The sequence below is a fragment of the Triturus cristatus genome, chromosome 4_1 (assembly GCF_964204655.1).
Source record: "Triturus cristatus chromosome 4_1, aTriCri1.1, whole genome shotgun sequence".
Lineage (NCBI taxonomy): Eukaryota > Metazoa > Chordata > Amphibia > Caudata > Salamandridae > Triturus > Triturus cristatus.
The window spans coordinates 916,518,230-916,540,259 of NC_140585.1; the positions used below are offsets into that span (position 1 = coordinate 916,518,230).

Consider the following 22,030-nt stretch of genomic DNA (forward strand, 5'->3'; position numbering starts at 1 on the left):
AAATTAGTCTTCAGGCCGACTTAGGTAACCCTGGGCAGACAACTACGCTACGCTCACGTAGTTTGCTACTTCGCACTACACGAATTGCACGCAGCACAGTGCAAAAATGCGTAGCGTGGCTTAGTTGGCATTTTTTGCTCGCTCGCGCTCCTCAACGTCAAGTTAGGGGCCGCAAGTGAGCCAAATGACAACCCGGTGAGAATTTTTCCTCGTTCGCGATCAACAACATCAAGTTGCCGATGCGAGCGTGGAAAATAAACCTCCCGGCGAGATTCTCAACGCGGGGAGGTTAGGTTTCTCATTGAGAGTGGTCGCGTATGCTCGCGACCGCTCACGATGAGAAACTACCAGTCCGCGTTGAGAAAGCTGCCGCTCGAGTAAAAATCTACTCGAGCGGCAGAAAACGACAGCTCGCATTGTGCAAGATGGCGTTTTCAATGATTGCACAGTGCGGACAAGTATCCGGCACTGTGCAATCATCGCGAACAGCGCACTACGCAGTTCGCGTAGTGCTACGCGTATCTTGCGTAGTGCGAACTGCACTTTGTGTAGCTACGTATAGCGCTACTACGCGAACTACGCCCAGGGTTAGTCTTAGGCACCACAAAATCTCACCCCCCATGCTCCACCTAAGCCTGATGAAGCTAATCTGGCATGTCCTTGCTAAAAACTATGACTGATACGGCTGTAACTTCAGCGCCTTTCATCTACGGAGCCTGTAGATAATCACCCTTCTGATCTCAAGACATGTAATGCATTACCCTGTGGATATAATCAGGATTCTGAAGACTCCTCTGATTTGGAGGCTAAGGGAAGATTTATAAAAACAAATGTATTTCATGAGATATGAGCTCACCTCTGTGATAGTATGGGGTTTGATAATCCTTCTGAGCCTTCAACATTCCAGGAGGTTAATGCGTTCTCAAGATACTTGCATATAGACTCTCAAAATCTTCCATTACGCCCAACCATACAGAAAACGATTCAACATGATCGGAATGATCCAGAGAAGGCCTCAGTTTCCAGGTACGAGAATAATTTATAACCTTGACAGGATTGTGACCAGAAGTTTCCGGATACACTTAAAATTGACTCTTTCCTTCATTTATTATTGGGTCATTCTTTAGTTGCTTCAGAAGACTTGACCCCTTCAGATAATATTGGTCATAGGGTTGAGCTTGCTCCAGAACATCAACATGCTGCTACTTCTTTTTGCCTCCGAGGTATACAGCTTATTGAAACACTTTAATAAAGAACTCTCAAAACCTGCTTTGGGGAGGAGGAGGATTGTGTCTATGTTTTAGAGATAATTGGCAAGCAGTTAAAATGGCTGCAAAAAAAAACAAGCACTGGCATAGCCAATAGGTCTCGCCTTTGGGGCCTTATAAGTGTTTAGTTAGCCAGCACAATATCCTTGGTGCAACAACATCAAGTGTTGCATGGCTAAACACTTATAAGGTCCCAAAGGCAAGACCTATTGGCTGTGCCAATGCTTGTTTTGAGTGAGTGGCTCGTGCAGGTATGCCTCTGTGAGGTAGAGATGGTGCGAGTGCTTTTACAGGAGCCCCTGTGACATTGCGCCTCTTCAAAATGTATCTTGGGTCTGGTGTAATACTTCTACCCCTATTCCTGTCTTCTTGCACCCAATCCATCCTTAAATGCCCCATGTACAGCTGGGGTTGACACTCCTATTACCCCTGCCCTCTAGTGACACTCTACCTGTCATGGGTGGTGGTGGTGGACGTGGTGGTGGCGTAGTGGTGGTGGACATGGTGGTGGTGGTGGACGTGGTGGTGGTGGACATGGTGGTGGGGGACGTGGTGGTGGACGTGGTGGTGGATGTGGTGGTGGACATGGTGGTGTTGGTGGATGTGGTGGTGGTGGACGTGGTGGTGTACGTGGTGGTGGCGGAAGTGGTGGTGTATGTGGTGGTGGTGGACGTGGTGGTGGACGTGGTGGTGGTGGAAGTGGTGGTGGATGTGGTGGTGGTGCTAGTGGTGAACGCGGTGGTGGTGGACGTGGTGGTGCGAGTGCGAGCGAAGAGAGAGTGAGTGGGGGGAATGAAAAAAAAAGCACGGCCCACGCCAGATAAAGTAATGACACTGCTTTAGTTATTCTATGCACTTTATGCCCCGCAGCTGGTAGTAGGAAAGTAACATGCAAACATAATGCAGTGAATGTGATGGGGCACTTTGGAGAGAGAGCCGTGCATGAGGAAAAACTTATAATGTGATATTTTAGGGCTCAGTAGTGTCTGCCTTATATAGAGGCTATTGTTAATTGTCGTTACAAAGAAAATTGTAAGACAAATTGCTGTCTCTGTGCGACCTGCGACAAGAAAGAGAGAGAGCGAGAGACAGAGTACGAGCGAAAGAGAGAGTGAGTGAGGGGGGAATGAAAAAAAAACGTGCCCCGCGCTGTGTTTAAGGACTGTGAATGACTAATGCTGAAACTCAAACAAGCAGCAGTTGTTTTCAAGCACACTCGGGCTTGTGGTGGCATCCGCCTTGCTCGCTCCCGCCACCACAAGCACGAGTGTGCTTGAAAAGGAGCAGACCGATGGCTAAAGGCCCTCCAGGGCAGCGCATGCGCGCTGCCTAGGCGAGACCTAAAAAAGACAGTAGTATGGGGAAGCCTAAAAGTCTAACTTGCATCTAATGAAAAAAAAAATAGCAGTATGCAAGCAAAAGAGGGCGCGTCAATTGCCATTTCAACAAACTAGAGCATCCACCCTCAATCAGTCGGATCATATAATGCTTAAAACCCATACATTTTGAGCACGTTTTATTAAATTTTTTTCTCAATACAAGTGAATGGAAACAAGTGCATGTGATCAATGCTGTTACTAAATAATGAAGAGGTGGCAGTGTCTTCTCACAGGGAAGAATGTGAGAAATCCTAGAAGACTAGGCGGCATATCAACAACAACCGGCGATAATTATCGCTAAGCGCACTTAGCGCTAGGATAATTATCGCCGGCTAGGGATGATTTTTATCGCTGAGATAGCGTGCTATTAGCAACGCTTATCTCAATAGCGATAAAAATCCTCACGCTAAGTGGCTAACGTGAGATTATCGCTGGAAACCCAGCGATAATCTCACGTTAGCTTGTTGATAGGGACTCACAAACTTAGCCATGATATTCTCCTTCCATAGGATATCATGGCTAAGTCAGAAAAATACCAGACGTAAAAAAGCAGCGTTAACCGCGGTTAGCGCTGCTTTTTTTGTCTCTAACAGGGTTAGCGATATTCTTGATAATAGGAGAAATGTCGCTTAGCGACATTTCTCCTATTATTTTACTCTGGAACGCCCCCTTTGCATCTCATTAGAGATGCAAGGGGAAGCGTAGAGTAAAAGGGTGCTAACATGCCAATTTGCATGTTAGCACCCTGTTGTTGATAGGGTGCTAGTTTTATCTCTGCTTTTTTGGCTTTTAAAGGCAAAAAAGCAGAGATAAAGCCCTTGTTGATATGCCCCTAGATATGGGAGAAAAACACATGTACTGACTTCGCTATTTAAATTAACATATCACACATCCAATCCGCAAAATGAGGCTACGTTTGCTACACAGTGCAGAAAATGTGTAATTGATCAACACTCAATAAAATGGCTTTGGTGCATTTGAAATACACAAAACTTAGCAAACATATTAGAATTATTGGGCTCTTCCGGTTGATCTAAAATGACGTTGCAATTCAGTTCTAAAATGTATCAGTACAAGTAAAGGCATGCATGAGCACTCGTATTTTCACAATAGAAAAAACTGTGTTAAGGCACAAAAATAAATAACTCTTTCTCAGCCCCCCACCCCTGTTTATTGCCAGAGGGCAAAACTCCTCACAATAATTCAATTGCATGAAACGGACATTAGTGACTAAACCACGAGTGGTTGTTGCATGCTGTGATGTACATTCATTGTAACGGCTTTTATGTACGTTTCTTCAAGAGGATCAGTTTGTGTTGCGGAAGCAAATCATTATTAGGGTTGGGCGGAATTTGCATAGTCGCGCTACGCAAAGTTCCGCTAAACATTAAAAAATCTCTGCGAGCATGCAGAAATTCCACGAACACGCGGAATTGCATGTTCGAGATGCTTTTTTCCCGTTCGCGAACGCTGTTTGCGTGCCTGAGGGGGAATATCTCGCGAACACTCATTTTGAGAACGCGAACAAGCAAAAAATTCCACAAAGCTGCAGAACGCAGAATTTTGGGCAATTCCGTGTTCTCCGCAGAATGCGAAATTACCCAAATTCCATGAGCGGAACGGAATTTACCGCCCAGGCCTAGTCATTATCATTTCTACTCGATGAGCTGTTTGTTGTAAATTTATGCGTATGGCGAATACATTTTTCAAAAAAATGTGAAAGCAGATTAAATGGAGTATTAAGGGCAAAAAAATAATAATAATTAATTGCATACTGCCATACGATTTCAGTTTTTAGATTAAGACCCTCACTATCATCATTATCCTCACAGGTAGCAAGAAGATAACAGCAGACAGAGTCTTTCTAAACACAAGTGTGTTGGATGATGCACATCATTTTATTAAAACATGCAGAGTAGCCACAATCAGAAGTACAGCAATCACTATTTCCAAGGTTTCACCCCAGATCTTGAATATCCCTGACAACCAAAACCAGACGTCGCTGAGTTAAAATCTAATCCGTTCTGAATCTCATGTTGGTTTTTAACACTATCCTTAATGTGGTCAATCTGGTCATCAGTGCTAAGTGAGTTGCTGGGAAGGGAAGGTATGTACACAAAGAGTACATCAAAGATACCTCCAACAACCCTAAATTCAAATCAGTATTTCAACATACCTCATACCTATTCCGGGTATACATAACCAATTACTTAATGTAACTTCACATTTCTTCATCTCCTCTGTGTATCCAAAAGGACTTTCTGAGGTTGAACTTTCCTGAGTTTAAAGATAATCCTGGAATCATACAAACACTAGGATGACATATGGACTCTGTCAGTTCTCTTAATATGCCATCTTTATCCTATGAGACTTATAATTTGTAGATATTATTCACAGTACACAAATCATATATTGACTTAAATCAAACAAACATAAAGAAAGAAAAAACAATGGTGTCTCAAAAACATATACAAATAAATGTATAAGTGTCCATTATTTACATCAAGTTTTTCACACAGAAAAAACATTAAATAGTGTCCAAGATATATTGATTCTTGTATCAACTCGTATTTGAAAACAACAAAGTCCATACACCCTTGAGAGCATAGGTCTCTTCTGGATATGTAGCTTCTCTAGATCAATTGTTTAGTGTAGGATCACTAGCCCACAACCTACCTCTATACGCCAACGCCTTTCGACCTTCTCAGTGGGGCCTCTTTTTTTCATGGTCTTCATCAGGGCAAGCAATTTCAAATATGTGACACTACAACTAGAGCAAGAAAGAATAATGTCGGAAACCCATGAAAACTTTTCGTGAATATACAGGAAATGAAGAGGAGTATATTACATAGTACAGTTATATTTTCTTTGGCTCACTGTAAAATGACGGAGTCCAGACGCGGGGGCCTGCTTACGTTTTAAATATACAGGTCCCAATTCACAAAAGTAATCTGAGACAAAATCCTAACTTTACGATTTTTGGTATTCACAAAGCGCATTTAGGAGTAGTAAAGTTAGGATTTTGTCTCAGTTAAACTTAAGTTTTGGTCTTAAGTTTAACTTAAGACCAACACTTAGGTTTAACTGAGACAAAGCTTTGGTATTAAATTTAAGACTATAAACTTTAAGGCTGTAAAAAACATAGCAGTTTGGGATAGCCTAAATGTCTAACATGCATTTAATGCAAAAATAGCCAGTGTGCAAGCAAAACAATGGGCAACAACTACAGTTTCAAAAGACCATAGATTCCACCATCAATCCGTAGGAGCATATAATTCTAAACTATATACATTCTGAGCACATTTTATAAAGTTTTTTTCTCAATACAAGTGTATGAAAATAAGAGCACATGATCGACTCTTTTACTAAATGAAACTAAATCTTGAGCAGGTGGCAGTAGTGCTTGAAGGACAGGTACAGAAGACACAAACATGCGCTGATGTATGCTTCTTGGTGCCAATCCTCAAAACGAAGGTACACTTGCTACACAGTGCAGAAAATGTGCGATAAGTTGGCTTAGGGGTATTCGAAATACATGAAACCTAGCAGACATAACAAACTTATAATGTAAGGGCAGAGACGAGGAAGAGGGACGAGGCAGTAATGCATAGATTACTTACTATAATCTTTACTATGCGGCTCTTCCTCGTTCCAGTCCTTTTTACCCACCCTCCGCTCCTAGGAGTAGTAGCATTCATTTTTAACTGCTTGCTGGTATATGTTATAGGAATTCCAATTTTCGTCAGCTGTCTATAAACCTACAGGAAATTGTAAAAGTGTGCAAGAGTTTACTACTCTTAAAAAGGACCTGCTGTGAGGGCTGAAGCCCCCTCAAGATGTAAGGCCTGGGACGAGGAAAAGTAGGACTCAGCGCAATGCTTCAATCACTTACCGGTATTTGCATTACTCTGAGTCCTCTTCTCTCGCTTCCCTTCATTACACACATGAGATGTACAAAGCCAAACAGGACAACTAAATTGGTAATGCACAAAAACATGTTTATTGAACAACACAGACCAAAAGGGAAAGCCCACTATTCAGGAACCATAGCAAACAAAACCTTGGACCCAAAAACCTCAGACCGGTCAACCTCCTGCACAATCTGGTAATGAGAGGCAAAAGTCAAAGGGGAAGCCCATATGGCTGCCCTGCAGATCTCAGAAATGGAAGCCCCCTGGACCTCAGCACAAGAGGTAGCCACAGACCTCGTGGAACGACCCTGAACCCCCAAGGGAGAAATCTGACCAGAAGCCTTGTTTGCCAGAGAAATCAGAGTCCAAACCCACCGACTCAAGGAAGTAGTGGAAGGACGCAAACACCTATTAACTAAACCAAAATAAAGAAACAGGGAATTTGAAACCTGAAGAGAAGCCAAATAAATCAGGAGAGCACTCCTGACATCCAAAGAATGCAGCCGCACCTCCAGCTCGGAAGAAAGGGACTCAAAAAAGGAGGGCAGAATCAACTTCTGGTCCCGATGGAAATGGGAATCAACTTTAGGACGAAAGGAAAGGCCAGGCCTAAAAATGATTCTGTCCTCAAAAACCCTACAAAAAGGATGCTTAAAAGACAAAACACCCAGGTCACACAAACGGAGGGCGGAGGAAATAGCCAACAAAAAGAAAGTAATAAGGGACAGCAAATGTAAATCCACAGAAACCAGCGGCTCAAAAGGAGGAGCCAGGGCCTATGATATTTAATATCTACATCAACCCTCTGGCTATACTGCTCAATGGGGTTCAGGCTCTTCTAGAAAAGAAGGCAATTGTTCCAGTTCCCTTGGAGGAATGGGGTCTGGGTTGCTACTCGATTCTTTTTCTAGTTCAGAAGGTGTCCGGTGGTTTCAGACCGGTTCTGGACATGTGAATGGGTGGGTCAGGTCTTGTCAATTTAAGATGGTAACTTTGCGGCCCATAATTTCCCTGGTCAGGGACTTTATGACCTCCAGGACGCTTACCTCCATGTTCCTATGGCTCTGGATCATCAGAGGTTTCTGAGGTTTGCGATAGGGGGCTGCCATTTTCAGTTCACTGTTTTGCCATTTGGCCTGAAGTCTGCCCCGCGGGTCAGCACAAAACTGTTGTCTCCGTTGGTGGCTTTGGCCAACAGTCTGGATCTTTCTTCACCCCTACCTCGACAACTGGTTGTTTCGCACTCCCTCATGCCAGTTGGCTCGCAGTCACACAGGGGTGGTGCTGGATATTTTGCGGGGGCACGGTTTTCTTATCACTCTGGGAAAATCCTGCTTTGTTTCGGCCCAGGACCGTCTCTTTATTGGGGCAAGAGTTCATTCCGCCTTGGGGGTGGTCACCTTGCCCGAGGTTCAGGTGGCAGAACAGTCCGTCTCCTTCTGGATTGCCGTGGCCAGCTTCTCAAAGTCTGAAACCAGTGACTGGGCCTCATAAGCAGAATAAACACCAGCCCTCAAAGTCCAATTCTCCACAGAGAGAGTCTTCTTAAGCGCCCCCTCAATTTTCAGGCAGATCGGACGCTGCAAGGGAGCGCACCGCAACTCTCAGACACAGCGCCTCCTGGCCAGTATGAAGATCGGGCCACCCCGCCGTGACAGACGAGCAATCCAAGATGAAGAGAAACAATGACCGCAGCTCCGCACACGGCCGGTGTGTGGCAAACGCGTCGAAATCTAGGTGAGACGATGAAAAAACAGGAGGATGGGAGTTTTACTTTAACTATGATTAAGAATCACATGGTGTGGGTGTCTGGTGAGGCAGGAATGCCTCATGTGTGTAATGAAGAGAAGAGAGGGAAGGATGGTGAGGGAATGACGATTACCAGTTAGAAATGTAAGCATTACTATCATTATAGATTCAGTGGTGTAACCTTCATTCTAACATCAGTGCCTCTTAGGCTGCTAAAGCCTCACAGGAAACTTCTGTGGAGGGGCCTTCAATGTCATCAGTGACGTCTCTAGTTTAAATGGACATCACCTGTTCTCATCATTGGCCTCGTACACTTCTTAGGAGTCTCACCCATACTCATCACTGGCTCATAGACTGCGGAGGAGCGTCACGCACTCTCATCACCGTCCTCATACACTTCAGTGGAGTCTCACACACTCCCATCACTGGCCTCATACACTTCAGTGGAGTCTCACACACTCTCATCACTGGCCTCATACACTTCAGTGGAGTCTCACACACTCTCATCACTGGCCTCATACACTTCAGTGGAGTCTCACACACTCTCGTCACCGTCCTAATACACTTCAGTGGAGTCTCACACACTCTCATCACTGGCCTCATTGACTTCAGTGGAGTCTCACACACTCTCATCGCTGGCCTCATACACTTCAGTGGAGTCTCACACACTCTCATCACCGTCCTCATACACTTCAGTGGAGTCTCACACACTCATCACTGGCCTCATACACTTCAGTGAAGTCTCACACACTCTCATCGCTGGCCTCATACACTTCAGTGGAGTCTCACACACTCTCATCTCTAGTCTCGTGGATCCCTGTGTAGCCTCGTTCTCATATGCCTCACTGGAGTAAGAGATTATCTTTACTGTCCGTATACACTTTAAAGTAAGCACACATTTTTTGTTTACAAAATTTAATGTTGTTTCTTGTTTTTAACGTTTTATCTTCTTTTGTATTTCCCAACCCATACCCTCTTCCAGCTATCGTTTTCTTTTGCAAGTCTTCCCAGCTTAGCCCTAAATGCAGCCGTTTACATCATACTGTACCACCAGTATATCTTAGCTCCTCTTCTGGTGTAAATTCCTGTTTCAATGGTTGGGGGGCGTTCGCATAAAGGATGTCAGCCTTGGTGACAAAAAACCTTTCAACAATAAAATGGATTGAACGAGGTTTCGACTGGTAAGCCCGTCGGCATTTTTCACTACTGAAATTATTCTTTTTGCTTCTGAAACAAGTTTGTCTATAATAGTGAAGTGTCATTGACTCAGTCGGACGTCAATGACACGATCTGCCTGTAAAACTCATTGAAATCCCACCCTCATTTCTTGATATACGTTTGAGTGGAAATAGTCACCGCACCAGCGGCACCTCACTTCAAAAAAAATTGATTTGCAGTCTTTGAATAGGGCGAAATTGTCCTCTAGAGAAGTAGCCGCTCGTACACTGTCCCTGTATTTGTGCGGGAGACAGCGCGCCTAGAGCTCGTCTGCGACAACCACCAGCTCGGTATAAATAGGGTTTTATTCACGAACATCGGGTGCCCAGACAGCGGCATACCTGGCCGGTTTCAGCTTTCTGTTGCCCGCGCTGGGACATTGGCTAAACTTTGCAGGCTTACTAGCTGGCAACCTGGCGATGAATCACTTTTCTGTACAGGAGGCGAAGCGAGTAAGAGCTGTGTGAGGGGGGGAGGGGGTTGGGGGATAGTTGATCTGCCCTAGTTTTGGATTTCGGGCACTCCCTGTTTCCCTCGCGCGACACCGCACTGCACACCGGCACCATTCACAGATCCCCTGTCCTCTGCGTTTTACATTTTCTTTGTCAGACCACTAGTATGTTCTACCTTTGTTCCAACGTTTTCCACCCAAGGGCAAGGGGGTCTTTTGAAGTGAACGATGGGGGGCAGCCCACATTGGGCCACAGATATAAGTGGGCCTGAGTGATGGTCCTTCTGGTGTTGATTTGGAGACGGTACAAAAGGGGGTGGTGATGGACGGAGCATCAGAACCAATCAAACGCTCACACCCAGTCAACAGATCTGGGTTTGATCCATCACCGTTCTTTAGCCCACTCTGCCACCCCAGTTCAGACATGGCCATATGCAAATCAGTCTGACCCTGTGCCTCATGGGAACAGTCCAGCCCGAACTGCCCAGCCATGTCTTCCCTGGACCGGAAACAAGCTTCCTAGGACCAGTTTCTGGCATTTCAGCCGTCTTCAGCCAGGCTTGCTTGAATCCAGTGGCAAAGTGAGCAAGGGACACAACGTCTGAGCATACCCTGCCAATTTATGGCGAACAAAGCGGTATAAAAGGGGGTGGTGATGGACGGAGCATCAGAACCAATCAAACACTCACACCCAGTCAACAGATCTGGGTTTAATCCATCACCGTTCTTTAGCCCACTCTGCCACCCCAGTTCAGACATGGCCATATGCAAATCAGTCTGACCCTGTGCCTCATGAGAACAGTCCAGCCCGAACTGCCCAGCCATGTCTTCCCTGGACCGGAAACACCTCAAAATCTTACAGAGCATGCATACTGTGTGGAAGGAGCCAGGTGAGACCGCGTTCCCCTGTTCTTTCTGCATAGATAACTTGCTGTCCAAGATGATGCTACGGTTGTGGGCGTGGTCTGTTGGGGAGAAAGAAGAGCCGAGTTCAGAAATGTGTCCAAAATAGCGCCTTGCCCTAGAAATTACAGGCAAGTAATTTCAAATTAAAGCTTAAAGTATCAAGGTGGGTTGCACTCGAAGTGAATGAAACACTTGTTCTCCGATTATTCTTCACATTTTGTGCTTTAATAAACACCTTACTTTTTCTGGATACTATTGATAGCTCATCTCAAGGCATCCAAACTGGTTGGAGATCAATCTAAAAAATGCGGTTGAGCAGCAATGAATATATCGCCTACTCTAATTCAAATTCGAGGTTTCAACTTTATTGATTTGTCAAATGTGCTTTTTTATACTAATGGCCCTGTCGTGTCAAAAGATAACCTTTTGCTACCCAACAACTTTTCTTTTTCAATATTTAAATCCTGGTCAAAGAGAAAGAGAAACAATGGGAGCATTTGACCAGTTTTGTTGAGTCTAAAAAACTGTAATGAAGGACATGGAATATTGTTACGTTCCTTCCACCAGGTCTATTGCAACGTTTGGCTGCTGAGGTTTGAGCACCACAGACGGGGAGGAACAACAGCAGCAAATCCCTTCAGATGTAGCTACAAACTAATGGGAAATAACCCCCCTATTTACAGCATTGCTACAAATGCACAATCAGGAGGTGTCTTTAAAAAATCAATTAACAGCACCATGGATTGGAGTTCAGTACTAAATTGTCTGTCATTCTGGACTAAGACAGGTTTTGATATTCAGTAAATCTTTATTATCGATGCCCTGAAGAAAGTGTTTAGCTTCTAGTGGCTGTCACATACAAACAGAAATAGCCAACACTTACAGACATGCTGATATTGGGCTCATAGCACAAGTCCTTTTGGCTTTTAGATTCGTGATAGGGGGTCTTGCTTAAGGCTTCTTTTCCAATACTCACAATTTTATTTATCGAAGTTCTCTATGAAGACCACATTAAGGTACCGCTAGTTATAGTGGTCATGTAGACTGGGATAACCGTGGGGCCGTTTTGAGTGGCAGACACCCACCCATCTAACAGCCATGCCATCACACATGCCACTTCAACTGAATGATTTAGTCCCACTTGTGGACAGACCAAATGATTAAGCTTCCCACAACAAGTGGGTGAGGGTTTGAGGTTATGTTACAACGAATGTATAAAGTACACGTACACCAAAAAGGTTTCAAGGCATTAGTAGCACAGGTGCATGGAAGACTTGAGACCTAACCGTACACCAGTCTGAACGACCAGGGTTTTAACAGAGTCCTAAATCTCATGTAGGAAGTCGCGGCTCTGATGTTGGGGGTAAGGAGTACAGAACACCAGGAGCAAGCATGGTAAACCTGGTACCACCCAGGGTCTTCTTGGTAAATTTGGGGAACTCTAAAAGATTTTGATGTGCTGATCTAAGATTGAATTTAGGAATATAATTCTGAATTCTGGATGTCACAAAAATTGGGTTTTTGCCATGTCAAGATTTTAAAATGGTACATCCGGTTTTAAAGAGAGTTCTCTGGACGACTCGCAGCTAGTGTGATTTTGGCAACAGAGGTTTGATGTTGCAGAATCTAGGCTGACGCCAGATCAATCTAGCTGCTTGGTTTTGGATCAGCTGGAGCCTCTGACTCAAGCACTTGGGAAGAACCAGGTAAAGAGAGTTAGCTTGGTCGATTCAGGACATAACAAGGGCGATTATGATCTGGATGATGGCCTCGATGGAGAAGTATTTCCTGATTTTTTTTATTTTTCGAAGTTGAAAGAAACAGGACAAAGTCACTGCGTCTATCTGAGGTTTCAGATTCTTCATTAACTAGAATCCCAAGGCATTTAGCTCCAGTTTTTGGGATGGGGAGTACCCATCTCTGATGGCCAGCAAGAGGGATTCCAACTGTGCAGTTTATTTTTAATCATCATGATCTCAGTTTTGTCTGAGTTCAACTTCAGCTGATGGCAGTTCATCCAGCCACATATATAGAGAATAGTGCTCTTGAAAAACTCTGTGGATTCAGGCGAGTCATCCTTGTTAAAAAGTAGCTGCAAATCATTGGCGTAGTTATATATTCTCACCCTGCACCTCTGTAGATAGTGTACCAATGTGCGAATATAAAGATTTAATAAGAGGGGGTACAAAGAAGAGCCCTGCGGTACTCCACAGGCAAGTCTGACGTCGGGTGAGCAAAAAGGAAAGAGGCATACCGACTGAGATGGTTGTGTGGTGGAACAACGCATGCCTCAACAGCGCCTGCCTGAACCACATGGTCTCAACCCTATAAACTATCCTGACCCCCATCCTGATCATTAAAACCCAACCCCATAGCCCCAAAAACGACTCCGACCCTAGCCTCCCCTCCCTGAGCCCTAAAGCAAGCCTCCACCCCCAAAAACCTCCCCCTACCTCCCCCTGCTCCTGCCCAACTGCCCCCTCGGCCTGAAAACTGCCCCTTTCCTGTCCCCTGCCCTGAGCCCTAAAACTCGGCCCCCTAAAAATTACTCCAACCCTGCCTCCCTCCCTGAGCCCTAAAACTAGCCCCCACCCACTTAAACATCCCTCCACCTCCCCTTTGCCCTAGCCCAACTGCCCCACAGCCTGAAAACTGCCCCTTTCCTGTCCCCTGCCCTGAGCCCTAAAACTCCTAACCCCACAGCCCTGAAAACGACCCCAACCCCCCACCTTGAAAACTACACCCCAACCCATATAAACTGCCCCCCACCGCCCCAAAACCCCATTTACCTCACTGTATCACGTCCTCTCCTGAACCTTCCTCTTCCTGCTTCCGCCAGCCAGCCAGCAACTAGACCGTGCATATGCCTTAACCGCGTATATGCGTTGTTAAGGCCTACGCATGGTTAAGGCAAGCATGGTTACGTGACAGTTTCCCCATAGACGGGTCTGAAATAAATGATTTCAGCCAATCTAATGATGATCCACGCAGGCCAGCAGCCTCGACACAGTTGATTAAGATATCGTGATCCACTGTGTCAAAGGTCACTGATAAATCCAAAAGGACTAGTGCCTGGGCCTGACCTTTGTCAGCTGCCTGTCTTATGTCATTGACTACAGAAAGTATGACGGATTCTGTGAAATGGGCTGATCAGAAACCCACACTGATGACTGTCGACAACAGCTCCTCCATGTCATCCAGCATGAGCTGTGGCGCTGGGCCCCCACCTCCAGTCTGCATTGCTGCCTTCTGGTTGACTGCGACTTTCTCCTTGGTCTTTCACTTGATGTCATTCCATCGCCTCTTAACCTCGTCCATTGTCCTCTTGTGCTCTCTGATGGTATTCACCTTGTCCACGATGTCCCGCCATATTCCATTTTTGGTGCCCATTGACACGTTGGAGGTGACGAACAGTTGTTGATGGTGTTCCATCACCTCCGTGACTATGATCCTGTTCGCCTGCAGACTGAACTTCGTCTTCCTCTTCTTCTTGTCCTTGCCCTTCCCTGTCCCCAAGGTCCCGGGCTGGTCGTCCGGGGTGCTTGTGGGGTTGTACTCATCCTCTGCGCCTACTCCAGCTGCCTCCATGGTTCTTGGGTGTTGGTCAGTTTGTGTTTGGGTGTTTTTTCTACTTTTACGGTGATTTGTCCCGCCTGCCAGGTGTGTGTTGCAGGCCTGGCGCTGCTTAGCGCTGATTTCCTCATCGCAGGTTTTTTCGTGTTAGGGTTTGTGTTTTTATATCCGTCGAGGTGGTTGTATCGCGGGCATTGACCGCGGTTTCGGCAAACTATCACATGGGGCCGCCTTGTTGTGAATTCCACGTTGAAACAGGGTTATTTTCCTGTGATAGGCTGCAATGTGTAAAGTTGCGATCACATTTTTTGGTGATATTTAGCACACGTTCTTGTGAATATACCCCCTAGTGTAGTGGGAACTGAGACGTGTAACCCAGAGGTCTGTATATAAGAATACATATCAGAGGGGAAGTGGGCGTGTCTAGTTTCATTACTAGATTCTCTATCGATGGAATAGGCAAAGGGGTAAGTTTAGTGAAGGAGAGGTTTTTTTTATCACTGCAGCAGCCACTGCCTTTTTTCCCTAAGATCCATTGAAATTAAGTACATAATAATTCTCAGGGAGTGACGCTAAAATATCAGGCATGGAGTCCTCTCTTAGCCATGTTTCTGTTAAAAGGTCCTTTTAAAATCTGATCTCATGTCCAAATCAGCCAATAACTGAACAAGAAATGATGAGTTAAAAAATTCAGACAATGTGTATAGTCAGGAATATCCCTTACACAAGAATACCAAAGAGAAGCAAATGTCATAAGGAAAGATTTATCAAGACCAACAGAAATAAATCAAGAACGCAAAAAATCTATTTATTTCCAAGTTCAATCTGCAGAGTACTCTTATAAAAAGAATAATTAAAAACACTAGAAATTAATAACAACCATTGGCAAAGCCAATAGGTTTAGTCAATGAAAGACCTATTGCCTTTGCCAAAGACTTTTAGCCCTGTTGTACAGTCATGCTTGGGTTAAAAGCAGCACAGACAACGGGAGGAAGGGGGTTTAAAAGCAAACACAGAGAACGGGGGGTAGCTTAAAAGCAACACAGACAAGGGGGAAAAGCAACACAGAAACAGGGGTGGGAGGGAAGAAGCAAGATGACACGAAGTTTAAAGATAAAAATAATACCTCAACCACTATGCGAGCAGCAGAAGGACATTCATTAAAATTATGCAATCAGTACTTTGTTTATGCTCCACAGAAAACAAAGCGGAATTACAGATACGTAATATCCCGGCCGTGTTCATTGATGATCCGGTATATAAGAAAGGATACAGCTGCATCGAGACGAAATGTAGCCGGGATCTAATGGTGCTAACTGTTGAGACAGCACACAGGCTGTCACTGGTACAATTACAAGAGATTGCGGACTTGGAGGCAGAAATTAAAAACAATCCACATCTAACTGACGCAAAAGCTCTACTGGAAAAGGTTGAAAAGGAGATATGGGAGTTCAAAGATTATACAGTCATTCAAAAAAGCAATAAGTTTGAGTCGGACAAAAAGAATTTTTCGTTGGAATCAACTTATCCTTATCTAAATAAAGATTTCTACACCAAAAACGATTCAAGAAACTATCTTCAGAATTATCGAGGCCGGTCGCGAAAGAAATTCATCACCTTCTCGGAATCATCATCGTCCTCTGGTGAGGGAACGGACGCCAACACCAGGGCAAATCAAAATCCAAGGCTAAATCAACAAATTCAGGATCCACAAATATCAAACCAAGGGGTACATTTTTTAGCCCGAGGCCAACGGCAAGGCAGAGGACACTTACGATATTCCCAACCATGGGAAATGAGGACACGTCGACAGTTCTACAGGAGCTAGTTTCCTCGCCGATTTTCAACCTGTCTGATAAAATTCTAACAGAAGCTGAAATGTCAATACTAGAGAAAGGATTAAGCTTTGTTCCATCCAGACCAACAGACTTTGTAAAAATGAAGTTGGAAACAATGGAGTTTTGCCGCAAAATTCGTCTTAAAACGTTTTTTTCGGACTCCACTGAAGTTGCCACAACAGAGGTAACAGGACTGAGGAAAAAATCTTCTTTCTGCCCTTCAGGCCCCAAAATACCTAAAGAAATCAGCACCTTTGAAAGAACCGTTCTATCTGGGATACAGGCAATGGAAGGCAAAAGAGGCTACGTTAAGTACAACTTAGCCAAACAAGAGAAAGATGCTTTGATGGACCTCAAGAATAACAGATCGGTAGTGGTCAAACAGGCGGATAAAGGGGGTGCAATTGTGATTTGGGATGTGAATAAATACAAGAAAGAGGTGTTACGCCAGTTAGAGGATGTTGATTGCTATCGAAAAATTCCCAAGGACCCAACAAAGGAATTACAAAACCAACTATTCCAAATATCATCGAAGAAGGGTTCACACAAGGTTTTGTTGGTCCAAAAGAACTAATCTTTTTACAGAATAAGAACCCTAGAACACCTGTTTTCTATGTTCTATGTTCTGCCCAAATTACATAAAAGCAAACTTGACGCCCCAGGCCGACCGATTGTGTCAGGTTGTGAGTCACTTATTGAGCCAGTGGCTCAATATATTGACTTCTTCCTGAAACCTTTCATTGGTGAAATTCCGGGTCCACCTTAAAGATACCACAGCCTTCCTAAACAGAATAGCACCCGTCCGATTTGACAACACAAGACAACTGATGGTCACACTGGACGTAGTATCACTTTATACCCAAATTCCCCAGGACCAAGCATTAGAGACCTTAGAGTGGTTCTTGGGCAAAAGAGAACAGCCGGTCCAAGTACCCATGGAATTCATCTTGGCACTTGCCAAATTTTCATTGTCCAAGAACTATTTTTCATTCGACTCACAGTTCTTCTTCCAAACAAAAGGCGTGGCTATGGGGTGTCCCTTCGCCCCGGAACTAGCGGTGTTATATATGGGCCTATATGAAAATAATTTCATATATAACAACAACCCGTACTTGGCAAACATTTCTAGTTACATGCGATACATTGATGACATCTTTTTAATCTGGTCAGGCACACAACAATCACTGGATGAGTTCGTAGGATGGCTTAACGGACGGTCTAATGACATTAAGTTCAGTTGTTCGTCATCAAACGAATCAATCACATTTTTGGATGTAAAAGTGGAGGCATCGGATGGACATCTAGAGACCACACTTTTTAGAAAATCGACTGATAGGAACAAGGCGCTCCATTACACCAGCAACCATCCTCGAAGTCTGAGACAGAATTTGCCGTACGGCCAGTTCCTGCGGATTCGCAGGAACTGTTCAAATAAAGAGGAATACTTTGCTCATGCGAACAAACTGAAAGATCGCTTATTGGTGAGGGGATATCCGAAAAAGTTACTGAAACATTCCCTTAAGAGAGCATGGTGGACACCAAGGGAAACACTGTTGGAGCAAAAAACAAAGAAAATGGCCAAGAGACCAGTTTGTGTCACCACGTTTTGCCCTAACACACATCAACTTCGAAAACTGATCCTCACTAATTGGCATTTGATCAAAGATCTCCATGAGGAATTTTCTATTCCTCCTCTTTTTGCATATAAAAAAGAGAAAAGTATAGCCAATTATATTGTGAGAGCGGCTTTACCGAAACAGCAGACCCCGACTCTGAGAAGTATGCTAGATCTACCACCAATTGTTGGGCACCACAAATGTGGTACCTGTACATGCTGTGATCAAACCATTGAAGGAGATGCCTTCATGTTCAACAATATCCATTGGAAGCATAAGGCATTTACAAACTGTAAAACTAGGAATGTTGTTTATGCAGTCACTTGCCCTTGTCCAAAGCTTTACATCGGAAAGACCACCCAGGAGGTACGGCAGCGCATCACCCAGCACAAGTCGAGGATTCGACGACGAGTGGAAAATGCTCCACTAGTTAGCCACTGGGTCACAAAAACACACAGGGAGGAAGACTTTAAATGGACAGTGCTGTCTAAAATTGAGAGAGACCCCCGTGGGGGGGGTTTGGAGGGCCATTTGAGTCAGCGCGAAGCATTACTCATTATGAAATTCAATACGGCAACCAATGGTTTAAATGAGATAGCGGAGATATTTAGACCAATGTTATAGACCGTGTAATTCACAATATTATGATGCCCTTATTTGAGGTCTTCCTTTTATGCCATGTGACCGCTTGTTCAATTGTACTATCGAAGTCTAACAGGATCTTCCGCATCACGCGTGCCTTTTTCCTTTTTCCGAACTAATGATGGTGTCATGCCATAGAGGTACTCTTTAAGAAAGTTGGCAAATCAGCCTTCCGTCAAGAAACCCGATATCCCACCCTGCTCTGAACTATTGGCATATTAGGCTACAATTCCCATGAGCCATCGGCAGTTTATGACCCGGGAGGAACCAGCCGTTATACGCCTCAGTGCTTCCTGAAGCATCACTGACAGACTAACGGAGCAGCGAAACGCTGGAGTAGTGAAGTTATCTCGGTGAGCGGTTTTAACATTCTTTTGACAGCTCCGTAGACACCATGGATATTACTAGCCGAGCACAACTAATGGCGATATCTTACGCCTTTTTGTTTTAGATGCCGGCACGGGATTTCAACGTGACACGATTACGCAAACCTACATAGGTAAGCGGCCGCTTCTGGTTTGACTTGGTGTTATTTTTGCGCAGTCCGTTTAGATCGTAAAGAGGATACCAAATAGTGTTTATTTCGCACTTAGGTAGAAAAGAAGTTCGCCCTCCAAGGTAGCCGGCTAAGGAGACAGCCGTCTCACAATCGGGTAAGCCAATATTGTATTCATTACAAGATTAAGAGACCGGGGGACCCAGTTAAACTCCGGTTGACACAAGTCTATAATCTCTTTTAGGACTCGGCTGTCCCATCACGATAACAGATTCACTTCAAAGGGTGAGCCAAATGGACGCTTACAGTTGTTTCTATGTTTGTCTTCTAAACGTTTTTAACAGAAAGAATGACGATATAAGTGGGTTTTATTTGTTTTTCACAGCCCCAGGGCGAGCTGGATGAGTCACGGATAGTTAAGGTTCCTTATTTACGCACTTTTCTAAGGTGGGTGAGCTCAGTCGTTGATGGTTCTCTAGAGGTCCTGAGTTGTTCTAATTATCTAAAGAGGGTTTGTTGTTTTTTCGTTACAGAAATTGGTTGGTCCTGAAGAGAACCTCAAAAGATAGAGGTTCGAAACGCGTCGACCAGATTGGTCCTTTTTGCACCCATTTTAGAGGCTCCTACTAAAAACGTTCTTTTGGATTGTCATTGTATAAAAAAAGAAAAAGTATTATGACATATATAGAGTATGTTAGTGAATTTTTCCAAAAGGAGAGGTGTCATTAGGACCGCTTTGTTCAGTGTATGTCGAGTGTGTGTATGAATGAATCGGCCATGAATGTTTGATGAATGAATGTAGTTTGAAACCTCTACACAGGGGATCAAGACTATCGTGTAGTGTTGTTTAATACATTTGTATATATACCATGATGTTTTTTGTAAAATGTGAATGTGCAATGAACAATTGTTGAACGCACAAAAAGATAATAATGAGAAATAAACAATAAATGTTCTTCTAAGCTAAAGGAAATTCATAAAGCCCTCCTTTCATGTTTTACTTCTCTTGATAGGAGTTATAAAAAGGGATTGGTTGTAATGTTTCTCAGCCTAGACAGTATGTTCTGTTTTTTCTGTTAATTGGGCTCAGTCCAGCTGAGCTTTTTGAGCCAGGACCCAGTTTTGGTTTGTAGCTAGCCAATTAGGAGACAGCAAATAGGAGTGACAATGAAGCCAATGAATGGTAAACAATGGAAGGGCTCCAAGCCCCTTGTATACAATATTTCTCGCAAGGGAAAATGCATGCAGAGTATGCACTGCTGCAGGCGAGATCGAAAAACGGTTGATGGTAACTGACATGCTGCCAAACTAAGAACTAAATTACTGTCAGTGTGCAACATAGAATGCTCCTACGATTGTTCTTTGGTCCAGCACAACACGGACCTCCAAGACGTGTTCATGGCCTCGGGAGCGGAGAACGATAGAAAGCTGTGCAGGATGTGGGCACTGCCTGAACAGAAGTCGCACATCTCAGAAGGACACATTTTGTGAAACACCCAAGCAAAGAGAAGAAGGAATATATGTCCCATGAGCCCACAAGACTTTCACAAGATTTGCCGAAGGTGGTGGCCATTTTGGAAGTTTAGAGACTAAGGTCCTCGTGATCTATAGTGCCCTTGATAGGCAATTGTGATGGTTGCTGCAGCGGGGACGTTTTGTTGAAATCTTGTCATCTGTTCTTCTGTTAAATTAACAAAAAACATCTTGGAACCAAAGCTGTATCACAAAAGAAGCACAAAGACTCATCTAAAGGATTATGAACTATATGGCAAAAAAAGGGCCTTTTTCGCAAAAAACCTGTTAGCTAAACGTGTAATGATAAGGAATATTTTACAGCAATACTATTAAAATCGATCAGTAAGAGTATCATAATAGAAACTGAGAACAGAGTCATGCGAATTGTGTTACTTCTCAAACTTTTGAGTTAACTAAAATAATGCTTGCATTCATGAGAAGAAAATATAAAGAAAATGGTTATTGCAGCAGAAATTGGCTACTAAGCAACAACTTTTAAGGGAAACGCAGAAAATGATACCTACCCCCTGCCTAAAATGCGTATATTGCTCCAGTGTTATCAACAAAAGGCATGTCCCCCACCTCTTGGCAGGTGAAAAGATTATTATTAAATATTTGCGACCTTTCATGGGCAAGGTCTGCATTTTTTCCAAAAAAAGTTTCTCATTTGGGATTGGAAATGCTGGGATGGAGGTCTGCTGTCCTTTGCAGGCCTCCATCCCTACATTTCTAGCCAATCGCATGAATGAGGTACCTAAAGACCTGCCTAATTATTTTCATTAGGAAGGTCATTTTTTGACCCCCTATTTGTAACTCGACCTGCTAGTACACAGGTTGTAATGAAAATATAATTTCCATACCAGTCAGTGTGAAAAATTGCTGATCCCTCGTTTGTGAATACAAATAGTACATCAGGCGCTGTGTGGGGAACTATGGGCTGCCAAGGGAAAGGCTTCACTACCTGTCTATATCTGTCTTTTTTAGGTTTGACATGTAATTGTGTTTTTGCTTTTCAAGGCACAAATACTGTATGTACACTAAGGGGCTTTAGTTCATCCGGTTGCTTCAGCCATTGGCTTCTTTGGTTCTTGAATCTTCGACCATTGATTTGAGACATTATCAATCACATCTTGAATCAGCCACAAGAGAATTTTAATCTTACCTTCTTTCTTTTGGCTGTTTGGTTGTATACTTCCACCTCCATAGAAGGCATAAATTACTATTTTATCTCTGAAAATTTGAGGAGCATATTCTCAAGGATCTATCGCCGAGTTATCAGCACTTTATCGCAGCCAAAGTCGCGATAAATTTATCACCCCATTCACAAGCTGGTGCAAACAGCCGATATCACCAGTTTACCTGTGATAGCAGCCGCAAAAAACATCACCACAGATGAGCCCGGCAACTATCGCTAATGAGATGCAGAGTAGGCTTTCCCGAGCAAAAAGCCGCAACAACACCACACTGC

The 22,030-nt window shown here is 44.0% G+C and overlaps 1 long non-coding RNA gene across 1 annotated transcript in view; it reads right to left on the minus strand.

Annotated features, from left to right (window-relative positions):
• Positions 1 to 22,030, minus strand: part of LOC146855798 (uncharacterized) — a 42,236-nt gene that overhangs the window by 14,457 nt on the left and 5,749 nt on the right. The window contains exon 3 of the long non-coding RNA XR_014980877.1: positions 5,324 to 5,417. This is a non-coding gene — a long non-coding RNA (uncharacterized LOC146855798). The remainder of the gene's footprint in view (positions 1 to 5,323; positions 5,418 to 22,030) is intronic.